The following is a 13,145-nucleotide window of genomic DNA, read 5'->3' on the forward strand; positions in this document are numbered from 1 at the left end:
TAAATGGCATATAGTTAGCCTCTTTGAATGCAAAAATGCTTATATATATGAGGTGCTAAGTGCTTTAACTGACTTAACAACTCAAGTCTCTGATGCTTATCTTTTTGTTGCTATATAAGATTTCCTCATTTGATTAGTTCTAAACTCGTAATTATGTTTTCACCTAGGTACACCTACTTAGCATTATTCTTTTCTTGGGCCACCAAACTACTCTCTCCATTCATAATTAACTTGCCACGTCAAATTTCATCATCAAAACAAATGACTCTCTACAATATTTAGCACCACCCTTCTCTAGATGATATACACATTATAGCGTGTTATATTTGAAAATAACATTTTCGCATAGAAAATGTTAAATAGTGTCTTATATTTAGCGCCACCCTTCTCTAGAACTATTCAAAGTGCACAATTTTTTTCAACATCCAGAACATTTTAAAAGTTGAATAGGGCCAACAAATTTTATTTAGAATACAAAAAACTTTTTGAATCATGTGAACATTTTATTCAACCTATGAATTTTTTATTTTGCTTATTTTACTTGCTACCATGTTAGGAAATATGTTTAAATATTGAAAAATAATTGGACCCTCTTCAATACAGAATGTTGCCTAAGAAATGATGGCCATTTTCAATATAGTTCGGTAATTTTTTAAATGAATCATGATTATTTTTTCAATACACGTTAACATTTGAAACAAAGTATGGTTCTTGCTAAAATACCAGATGAAAATTTTATAAATAAAATTTCAAAACTTAATACATGATGGGCAGTTTTTACACACGACGTTTTTGTAAATACATAATGAAAATTTTCAGTACACAATAAATATATTTTTAAAATAAACCTTGCGTAATTTTGATTACATAAATAAATGTTTTAATGCACGATATGTCTTACTTAGATACATGATGAATATTTTAAAATTACATGTTTATCATATTATTTTTCATACAAGATGAATATTTATTGATTACACGATGAACATTTCTTAAATGCAAGATGGGCTTATTTTAGTTAGAAGTTGAACAATCTTCAAACACACATTGATCATTTAAGAAATATAAAAAACATCAAGAAACAAGATTCATATTGATTATAAGTAATTTAGAAATAACACAAGTATATTTTTAGCAGCGAAATTTTCGCACAAGTATCTTTTTGAAAAGTTAATATATATCTGTTATATAATAAAAATTCGTGAATAATTTAGAACATGCAGGAACATTTTCCTTGTTTAAACACGCGATATTTATATATTTTACACACACAAAATGATGCAAAGGGAGGGGGTACAACTATGTGCACTCCGCATTCTAGTAAAACATAGTAATGAGCTAACCAGGTGGCACCCTTGCATAGCTTTGGGGAAACATGAATCCTATTTGGTGCTTCAGCTGCTGGTTACAATGTGCATGGTTTTGTTGAGCAATACATTGAGGAGATCAGCTCCTGTAAGTCTTCTACGGCACCTCAAACCCCCACGGCACAAGCAACTTGCCGACGGGTTCCACATGCTATGGGGTTTTCAAAACTAAATGTTGATAGGGTGGTTTCAAAAATACAAATCTTGGAACGATCGGTGTGATCTTTAGTAACAATGAAGGTTCATACTTGTGGGCCTCCACCAGAGTTTTAAAAGGTGTGAATGATCAGACAACTATCAAAGCCTTAGCATGCGGGGAAGCTTTAGGCATTGCAAGTGATTGACTGCAAACACAGGTCGTTGCCGGTTCGGACTATAAAGAGATTGGTGCAAACATCATGGAAGGAAATGGAGGGAGGCATGGACACACCATGCAAGAAATTCAGATCACGTCTTCGGAGATTCCGTCTTGCCCTTTCTTGTTTGAAGGAAGGGGCTCAAATATTGGGGGACATAGCCTAGTTTCAAACACACTTAGTCTCTTTGTAGGTCACCATTTTTGGCTCCGGCAGCCCGCTGATTTAAGCCGTATCCCTTGAAACATTGTTAATCAATTAATAAAGTGTGCGGTTAGCCTAAAAAACTTGTTAGTTATGATGCAAACGCCAGGACTATATCTCGCTTATAGGGAGATGTATTCCCTGCACATTGAATGTTTTTCCAAGCTCGCTACGGTATAGGGCAGCCCGTTCGTTCGCACTCATTGCACCCGCTGCGTTTGATCCATTCACTTTGCTAGTTCGCTTCAGTTTTTTCTCTCTCGGTTTTCTATATTTCTTGAGTTGCATTCTTAGGTGTTTGGTTTTTCTTTGCTTTTATTGTTTTCACCACTATTCTTCGTTTATTTATTGATAATCACTTTTTCTTTTTTTCTTTTTCCTTTATTTTATGTGTTTCTCTGTTTGCTATTTTCTTTCTTTTTATTTTTTTCTTCACCAGCTTTCTTTGTTATAAATTTGGTTTTCTTTTGTTTTCACTTGTTTTATTCCATTCTTCATTATACCTTGGGTTTCTTTGTTTCTTTCTTGTTTTTCTTTGCCTTTTCTCTTTATTTCTTTTTTTGTTGGATTTCATTGGCTTTCCTTCTTGCTCAAGATATGTTAACTTTTTTGGAGTGAACACATACATTATACATTTTTAAATACATAATTGTTTTTTTGGCATATTTTATGTCTATTTTTTTCATTCACATTGGAGTTGTTTTTGCATATTTCTACTACATTTTCCAATATACGGTTAACATTTTTTGAATAAAGATTAACATTGTTCGAATACATGGTCAAATTTTTATCCATACTCATTTTATTTATTCTGATGCTAGATTAAGATTTTTTTAATACAATATTAACATATTTTGAGTACATGATCATCATTTTATCAATACATATTAAACCTTTTCAAATGCTTAACTATCATTTTTGAAATACTAGATAAAGAATTTAAATAATGATCAACAATTTTTCTATTCACGTTTAACATTTTCAAATGCTTGATTAACATTTTTGAAATAATGGATTAACAGTTTTTGTATGCATGGTCAATATTTTTTATACACATTTAAAATTTTCAAATGCAATATTAACATTTTTCTAATACATGGTAAAAGTTTTTTATACACATTAAACATTTTCCCAATGCTTGATTAAAATATTTAAGTACAAGATTAATATATTTTTCAAATGCTTGGTTAACATTTCTTAAATATTTGATCAACTCTTGTCATAGACATTTTTAGTTTTTTTTGGTATTTTTTTTGTATACATGGGAAATACGTTATATATACACATTTGAAATTTTTGAAATGCAGGTCAACATTTTTCGCAAATGTTTGTATGCAAAGTGTTTGTTTAATATATGTATTTAAAACATTTTGAATTATAAACAAAAGTTAAAATTAGTTGAGAAACAAATATATAAAAAAGCGAGGCAATGGCCTCCTGTGCGTCGGTGCCCTTCCATCTTTCGCCTCCCTTCTAACGAGACTTCCCCCCATCTCGCTAGAAGCTGCGTGGCATAGCTGCGTCCTCCTTCTCCACTTGGGCATGGTCCATTTTACTTCTTTTTCCTTGTTCGATGGAAGCTAAGCCGTTTCATTTTTCCTCAGAATCGGACCCTGCAAGTTTTGTGCATCTTCTACAAGCTTCTGGGTAGTTTTTGGACAGCGATTCATTGTAGTTTTCTTTTATTTTTTTGGTTTTATGGATGGTTTTCATTCTGCATTTCCTTTTTCATTTATTTGCTTTTCTTTATTTTCTTTTTTCTATTTTACTTTTTCATTTATTATATTTTTACTTTTCCATCTTTAAATAGGCGACCTTTTCAATTTCTAAAAGTTTTAGGAAATTTGTGAACTTTTATTCCAAATTTGTGAACCTTTCTTTTAAAACACAGGAAGTTTTTCTGAATTCGTGTATCTTTTTACAGTTCTGTGAACTATCTTGAAATACATGAATATATTTGAACGACACTATTTCCACATTTATGATGCTTTTTGTAAAATCTATGACAATTTTCAGATGCATACAAAAAAATTCAAATCGGTGATCTTTTTCCTAGTCCATGAACGTTTATTTTAATCCCGGTCTTTTTTAGAATTCCTGATTTAGCTTTAAAAGTCAATTTTTTAAAAACTTGTTAAGTTTTTTCTCCAAATCTATGATATTTTAAAATTCATGAATTATTTGAATTTGTGCACTTTGCTTTGTAATCCATTAAAAAAATTGAAGTCATAAATTTTCGAATTCATGAACTTTTGTTTTGTATCGTAATTTCTTGAAACCATTTTTTTCTCGAAAAGTCAATAAAAGTTATTGTGGACCAAACAGGGAAGTCAATTTCAAGAAAAGACTAAATAAGGATTTCTCTCAACAAGTAATGAATGTGATTGTTTGGATTTCATTTTCGACAGATTCAACTATGGACTTATTGTGTTGGCACAACTGCTTCGCTGAGGAAACGACTGTACTGAATGTTAGTTGTTTGGCAAGATAACTGTGAAAACGACCATGAGCTGGTGAAAACGCTATGTTTCAGGTGGAGGGGGATAGGTTGCGCCTGCGGCGGTATTTATGACAAAATTACGACCAAACACCAAAGTTAGAGTGGATAGGGAATAACTTTGGTTGTGAACTACACGGAGACATGGTTTGGGCTGTTATAAACAGGAAAATAACCCAAAACAGTTTTGAGTTGTGGTTCCACATCCGTTCTAAAATAGTTGTCTGTTTCAGCTCCAGCCTGTTTGAATCCACAAATTTCCCCTACAGCTGTTGTAAAAATCATTTGGTTGCATTGACACAGAACAATTTATATTTGCAAAAACACAAACAAAAGAATATCCAGCTCTATCTTGTTTCTTGATACCATTCAATACTGCATACAATCAAACCAATGTCTGTCCTATTGTGAAATGGCGGAAATCAAACAAGACTTCTAAAAGGAAATTAGGATGCTATAGATGGTGCTAGATCTACTCTCTAGGTAGGTGGGGAGGCTGACGGAGGAGCGGTCGGAGAGGGACTACGTAGGCGTAGCATTTGTAATACATACTAATCAACAAGCCATCGTAATAAGAGAAACATACCTTTGTTTATTAGTAGGTATGTAGATATAGATATGGATGACGAAACCTGGCTCCAAGTTCGGAAGACGTGTAGACTTGTGAAAAAATAAATACTAAAAACTCCTTTGATTGAAAGGACTTGCAGGATTTTTGGAGAACTAGAATTCTTTGGAAGTTTTAATACGTTGGTCGTTTGATTTGTAGGATTGGATTTTATAGGATTTTTTCCCAATAAATCATGTGTACTACAGTTCATAGGAAATCTAGCAGTGACTCCAACCTCCTTTTACAATTCTTTTGTTTTTCCTCTATCATCAAACATTCTTTTGTTTAAATTCCTGTGGTTTGCTAATCCTACAGGATTCAAGTGGGCATACTACTTTAATCCTATATTTTCCTATTCACGCATTTTGAAATACCTGCTAATCTTAGAGACCATAAACAAAAGCTTCTTCTTTTCATCGGTACCCTGTACAAATGTAGATTTTCTTCATGCTGCATGCATTGCATTGCATACTCCATCGATGTATCCTACTCCCTCCGTTCCTAAATATTTGTCTTTCTAGAGATTCAATTATGAACTACATACGAAGCAAAATGAATGAACTTATACTCTAAAATATGTCTATATACATCCGTATGTAGTCCGTTGTGAAATCTTTAGAAAGATGAATATTTAGGAACAGAGGTAGTATTTTGCATGTACTTAGTTCTTCCTCCGCCTCAGTCCTTTCGTGAAAATGAGGTCCCTTTTTTGCTTCTCCTTTCCAACCTACGGCTCCACACAACCATGATAGGATGAGGATGTGCGTTGACGTCATGTATTCGACATGCAACTCCAGAACGAAAATGTAGTAGCGACCCAACATAAGGAGAAACTTCACACATAAGCTGATTTTAGGACTTAGACTTGACGCTAATAAACATGGAAATGGGGCACCTACGTTATGCATCTTGCATTTGCATGCCTGCTATCTTAATCGCCAAAGACATCCAATGCTCTTGGCAAGCATTGCTTGTTTTCTTCCCCGTGTTGCAAATTTGAATTGCAACTTCACAAGAGCCAAAGCACAAGTTTCAGCAGATGCGAACATCAAACCTAGAGGAGCAACGACACACAGCTCTTGCCCAAACAAAATAACATTTTCAAGTGCGAGATTGTGAATAACGGACCCACCATGAGAATTTAATGGGAACAACAATGACAATAAAATGTCAGCATCATATTCTGTAATGCTGCTGCAAGCATGCAACCATTCAAAAATGTCTTGCGGACTCTTTAGCATGGCAATGTTTCATCCATATTATTACTAATGGTTTCAAAAACTCCCCTTTATTTTCTACCATGCCTGACCCCTCACCTTTACATCAATCATAAGTTCACACCCATCCAGGTTCAAGCTCCCAAGGTTCGCGGCGCGGTGGCACCGATGCACGGAGTGTTTGCTCTGCAAGCATAGTTCGATGTCAAATGATGTTTTTGCGTTGCAAGCATAGTTGAACGCCAAATTAGATACAACACTCTCGGTTTCATAATATTGTACGCTGAAAATAAATAAAACCAGTTATAGATATGAACGAACTTTTCAGAAAAGAAAAACTTGACTAGTGTCCCCATTTCTATCTAAGACACCTTCTACAGAGTTGCCCTACTAAACACTAGACTACCAAAATACAAAAATCAAAGTTGCATGTACCTTGGGAGACTCCATAAGATAATTCTACGATGAACATGTGGAAACATGCTTCAAAAGTTAGTAATAATTGATACTAACATTTTTTATATGGGAGTCAACTATAAGATAAGTCTTTGATGAACATGGGTCCCGCATGATGTGTATTTAATGTAGTCTGGGCTTGGGTAACTAGACTTTAGTCAGTACATACTTTACTAATTTGTAGAACATAGTAGACAACACATCAGTTTATGATTAGACTTAGCCAACATCGGTATACCTTAGTGTTTAAATAAATAAAGCAACGAGCCAACTTAATATATGAGAGAAACCAAAATTGGATGGACAACGAATCAAAAATGCAGATTTAGAACAATATATAACACCCCTATAAGAAAACAATATCTTTTGTGATCTGAAAAGTGGAAATATCTTGCATGACCACAAACAATATCAACATCTATTGTCCCATCATTTTCTAGTTTTGCCATAAATCAAACTGTGTGAATATGGAGCAAAGCCAAATCATACTTTTACAAAAGAAAAGTAGGCAATATAATCCATTGAGTTTGAAATGTGTATATCATATGGTGTAATATTCCTCACTATCACTCATTGCACCATACGGAGATTCATGGTGGAAAATCCACGGTTCGATCCCTAGCTCTAGTTTGTGTGTAAAGATAACTTGTTCTCTTTGTCATTTCCAATGTCGAACCATGGAGGATCAACATGGAATGAAAAAGACAACTTGACTGTGTGTGCCTTGGTCCAAGATGCCAACCCAACCCATATTTATTCCCCTGCCAACTAGTAGCATTTGAGCCCTTAATTGGAATTTAGTCCTTACAAAAGAGTTTGTTGTTGCCAGGTGCATTATATGCCAGTAAAAGAAGCAAGTGAGGTGAGTGTTGAAATACACTAGACAACATTAATATTGTTCGTTTTCTTAGGTAAATTGTTTATGTGCTTGCAATTAAATATGTATCAAGCAAGGAGGAATCGAGTTAAGAACTAGGTCACTGCACTGATAGCGTACATTGACCCCATGACTAAGCTTATCTAGGCTTCAGACGAGCCTAGACTAGAGACTAGACTAAAGAGGTGTGTGGAAATATGTTGCACAACCTTCTTTCTCAACTTAAGCTTCTAGGGGACTAGTTAACATCATGAATTCAGTAGATGCATACCCATTGAAATATTGTACACATATCTCTTAAGCCCTGAGTTTTGGCTTATTTTGATGCACACACAATAAGATTTCCCATGAATTCACATTATTGACATGAGTTTCTCCAATACTCCAATTTAGAGTTGATTTTTTATTTGGAAAGATATATGTGTAAATAAATAACACATGAATCCAACATGGTTGCTTGAATCCATCACAAATTTAGGTAGCCAAATTCAAAGCGATTTTTCTTCCTGTTAGCGAGGCCGACATAGGAGTCACTTCCTTTACTATGATTGGTACAAAAAAGCTTAGAGAAATGTATTCAATATATCAAGTCACCATATGGGGGTATATCTGGTTAAGTAATACAGAGGACTTCTAGATATCCTAGTAGTGGAACCGCAATGACGCATCTACACCAACTTGGGTTCGACTTGACGGAGGCGATTAGTTTCGCAATGTCAATTAGTTGGGAATATCGTCTCTTCTTGACTAAAAATGTCACCTCGCTCCTCCCCATCAGTATATGTGACTATCAAATTCACCATATGGGGGAACATTTGATTATATTAAGGACTCCAAGATAGCCTTGAGGTGGATTCTAGTGGTACATCTCTATGGTTGTGGCTTCGATTCGTGGGAGCCGGTTAATTTCGCAATGGTGATTATTTAGGCTTATCATCTCTCTTGGACACAAAATGCCTAATCCATCCTCTTTTTGGGTACATGTGACTATCAAAGTCAACACATGGGGAGCATGAAAAAACAAAATACAGATGACTTCGAGTGATGGAATTGCAATGGCACATATTCATCGTCCTGGGTTACACTTACGATGTAGGTTGTTAACTTTGCATTTTCAATTATTACGTATGTCGTCTCCGCTTGACACAAAAGCGTTTAAAATTCCTCCCTGTTGGCACATGCCATTATGCAATACTCATTGATTTTAGAGTAGGCAATACAACATATATGACCATAGATGATGCGTTGGGCACATCCATCTTGACCTTCGATTTGACAAATGTGGATAATATTCAAGGTCAATGATTATCTCACCACCTATTATATTAATTTAAGTAAGAGAGGAGCTTAGTTACCTTTCTAGTCGCTTGTCAAACAAGTGGACACAAAAATACTAGTTAACATTTCGTGCCCACCAACAGGTAGAGACAAAGCATAGGAAGAAGGTGACACACTAGAGTATAGAACCGATACCAACTACTACAAAATGAATTAAAAGAACCATTTCGGGAAACAATTTCTTGACAAATATCTTCATTAACTAGCCTTCGACAACTATTTGCTCCATGTCCATTGGCCTTTGCAATATAGACCACATAGCTTGTCCATAAAGTGTAAGTCCATCCAAATCCCAATGACCATTAATGAGGTGGATTTGAATCACATGTAGGATAGTTGATGTATGTTGAATCCTCTATTCAAAGTTCAACAAATTATCAAGTTGTGTCTCCTTTTTTACTGGTCTTTCGAATGTGGCTTTAAGAAATAAGACAACTCAAGAATTGATATATGCAGTTTGTTCTGAAGAATATCTTTATCCTTGAACCACTCTATCTAGATAATGATACAAGTATCTCTCAATCACGAGAAGCATATCCCAATAGTAGTGTCAGATTAGGGTCCTACGCCGAAGGTGAAGGAAACTCCAGCAAGAAATAAATGAGATGGTATGTTATGCATACTCATCCTCGGTTACGCTTTGCATACATGGTTCCCTCCAGTTTCATCTTGTATGGAAGATCATCCATATGTTATAATTAAATCTTCACTAGTCTTGGTCTATTGGTAGTAATAGGAAGTAACTCAAGCAACATGTTGGGCGTTTTTGTGCTTCCTACGAGCCTCCTCCATTTCCATATTATCTCACTAGACAACTAGATGCAAGTACACCACCATGTTGGATGTTTTCATGTTCGCCTATACCCTCTCCATTTACACCTTGCCTCAGTAGAGTATTTTAGATTCTATTATAGGAAAATATCCTCATATGGTTATGACTACCCTCCCACCAGAATATGCACCGAAGAGAAGTTAATACTGTATTGCACTGGGTGCTTCGTGTCTGGTAAGGTGCCAAGTTATTACATACATATATATACAATTATTAATCGCAATCTAGTTAGGACATGAAGTTAACATCGATATATGACAACGTGGCTCCTCGAACATATTGTGTGGGTGCATAGCATCAGTTCACATCCACCAAACATGTAACTTCCATATCGTTTGTACCTCCTCTTAGCCGTGTTTTTATCCATTTTTGTTGGTCATGCAGGTCAAATAATGCAGTTCATTTTGAATCCAAACATGCATTCCAACCTTTTCTCATACAACCAATGGTGCCAACGGATGAGAAGAACAACATAGAAGATATATGATCTCATGGACCAATACACCTCGTAAACTATTGTATTTTTACATGACTCAAGACCTAGGTCCATTTTTAATGTTTCACAAAGCTTTACCAGATGAATAAATTCTTTTCAAACAATCCAGATATTAAACTCATCATGGGAAATTAATAGAAAAGCCATTATGAGTGGCTAGAGTGATCATGAGGTAATATGCCAACTCTCTCCCTCAAGTTAGCAATTTTGTGAGTCAATTGCACAAAAAATATGAAGCGGGAAATTCAAAACTTCCTCACGAGCCTTTCCATCATTCAAGGGATAGGTATATTCTTCCGATAATATCTTACACGACTATGCTTCTTGCCAAGAGTTCTTCTGGCTGATAGAGGAATAGTTAAGCTGCCTCCAGCCATTGTGAATGTGAAAACTGATCATGTTGTGCCATGGGTAGTTCCTCCAGCTGCACGAGCGGCTAAACCTTCTCGAGCTGCTCATCCTTAGGTGGTGGCTCATTTAGATCAAAGTTCTGATTGTTCATCAAGAAGACTTCGACCCTTGCAGGTGTCTTTTTCCCTGCTACCAAGCTCCCCATTATTTCACTCTCAACCCCACCTAAATAAAACACATGTTAGGGCTAAATGATATGTCTCCATGCACAGGAAATCACTAATAAAATAACAAAGAAACAAATGTGCACTACGCTAGAATTCTGATGTAGTTATTGATCAAAAGTGGTGGGCCAATAAAGGTAGTCAACAGTGGTAGTTAACACAAATGACTGATGGGATTGTTATGAATCCGACTATAACCCACGACGGAAAAGGCAATGGAGATGGGCCCAATATCTGGTCCAATAATGATGCATTTTTACCCGTGCCGGAGGACTGTAGGAGGCTAAGCATATGACTTGTTAGTCAGTATAAAACCGACCACTTACAAGACCAAGCCACAGCTCAACAATGACTAAATATTTACCTAGTCATTTAGATCACAACTTAAAAATAGTAGTTCCACCCGATAAGCTCAATATCCCTTCATGCTAGCATTAGTTTCTTCTCTAGATACTAGTACAGTTCTCCTTCGCGATATATACTCCATGGGCACACACACACTTCCATTGTTAACCCATCATCACGTTGTACCCCTTCCCCTCGTCAAAAATAATCCCTTCAAGCAAGAAATAGTGTGCTGCCTACACCTCCTCAATGGTGTCATCCCTATGGATTCTGGCATTGGTGTTGGGAAGACACCGGCTCAAGTCACTTTGCCACCCTCCCCAAATGATGATGATGTTTACTTCTGCCCCGGTCCTTGTGCTGTACGACTCAATGCTCACTAGGCGATGATACACCATATCCACATCAAGGAGGAGCAGCTTCAAGTGGTAGTTAATAACCCATTGTTTGTAGGTGTGGATTGGGTTTGGCCCAAGACCTGATTTATTTCCAATTTGATAAAAATTGGCGGGCTCTTGACAATAATTTGTTTGTTACTTCTCCAATAAGTTTAGACTACTAATGGGTGTTGAACCCGTCACCGTTCAGTGTTTCTAAACCATCACCAGTTGGGCATTATAGAGTAGCATGGAAAGTTCTGGAATATTTAATCTACATAGAGAAAGGGTGGAGAGAGAGGTAGAGATATAGCATGAAAAGAGGAACTTATAGAGGGAGAATCATCATGTAGTATGTTCCTGTTTGAGGTGGAACAACATACTGTAAAATGCCTAACGGGAACATGAAGTTGTTCTGATTTGAAAATACAAAACAATGATAGGATTCCTTAAAACTGTGGTGCGGTGATGACTTTTCCTCATGCATTTACTCGCCTTGTTGTTTCCTCTTTTGGCATGACAATCGCAGAGCGGATGAGTCATGGATTGAGGACTAGTGACGCGTGTGACCGATGGATCGATGATGTGGGAACTTTCGAAGTCCCCGATAGATGGAAATGCTTCTGAGGAGGTAGAAAATCTATTGGCACATCTAGAAGTCCTAAACATGATGGAAATGGAATCAACATGTTTAATATTTGAGGATCAGGATTCTAGACTAACCGAGGCCTACTTGGTAGTCGGTGGTTGGAAAGGTGTGCTCACTCCAGCCAATCAACATCAGTACGTTCGCTATGGCTATGCAGGAGGTATAGGGACTCTATCAAGAAGCATAGAAAAAGCACATTGGCAATAATATCATCGTCTTGAAATTCAACTACTAAGGACTCTGGAAGCACACCCTATTTAATTGGCCATTGTAATTTTGTTTTAGTGCGGTATTTGTTTTTAATTATCATGATGGTAAAACCAAGCCACTAGTCATAGTGTTTTATATGATGGATCCATGGCTGATAATTACTAACCTTCCCCTAAATAAATGACCGGGCACTTTTGGGAAGGCTCTATGGAATTAGTTTCTTGAGGTGTCAAAGGTTGGTATGGAGAAGGATGGATTTTCTGGGGGAAACTTCTCAAAGATAGAGCTAGAATTTTAATATGTGATCTGTTGGTCCTAGGTTTCTCTCTCCACTATACAACGAAGACAAGGAGGGGACTTGGTTTGATTTCCAATTTGAAAAGGTATCTCATGTTGATGGGAGTTTTCTCAGGTTTCTCTCTCCACTATATAACGAAGACAACGAAGACAAGGAGGAGACTTTTTATCTTATTGTGGTAGACTATATCATGTTGATGGGAGATTTGAACCGCATGCTGGTTCCTCATCCCATGGGATCAATGCTTCAGGGCGCCTCTCGAGTATATCTCCTCACAAAAAGAATTATGCTAGAAGCTAACATCAAAAAGCAGGAACATCAATTTTGGGAGCACTACGTCAACCAAGGGTGACTATGATTGCATGGGGCTTGTAGCGATGCATGAACTCCCAACCAGGCGAGTGCTATATAGTGATTATACACCCTCGGGTAACTCTCGTA

The 13,145-nt window shown here is 36.4% G+C and overlaps 1 long non-coding RNA gene across 1 annotated transcript in view; it reads right to left on the reverse strand.

Moving 5' to 3' along the window:
• Positions 1–10,336: 10,336 nt before the first annotated feature.
• LOC123410968 overlaps positions 10,337–13,145 on the reverse strand; it is a 31,255-nt gene continuing 28,446 nt past the window's right edge. The window contains exon 2 of the long non-coding RNA XR_006613148.1: positions 10,337–10,826. This is a non-coding gene — a long non-coding RNA (uncharacterized LOC123410968). The remainder of the gene's footprint in view (positions 10,827–13,145) is intronic.

Source organism: Hordeum vulgare, chromosome 7H (assembly GCF_904849725.1).
Source record: "Hordeum vulgare subsp. vulgare chromosome 7H, MorexV3_pseudomolecules_assembly, whole genome shotgun sequence".
In the NCBI taxonomy this organism is placed as follows: Eukaryota; Viridiplantae; Streptophyta; class Magnoliopsida; order Poales; family Poaceae; genus Hordeum; species Hordeum vulgare.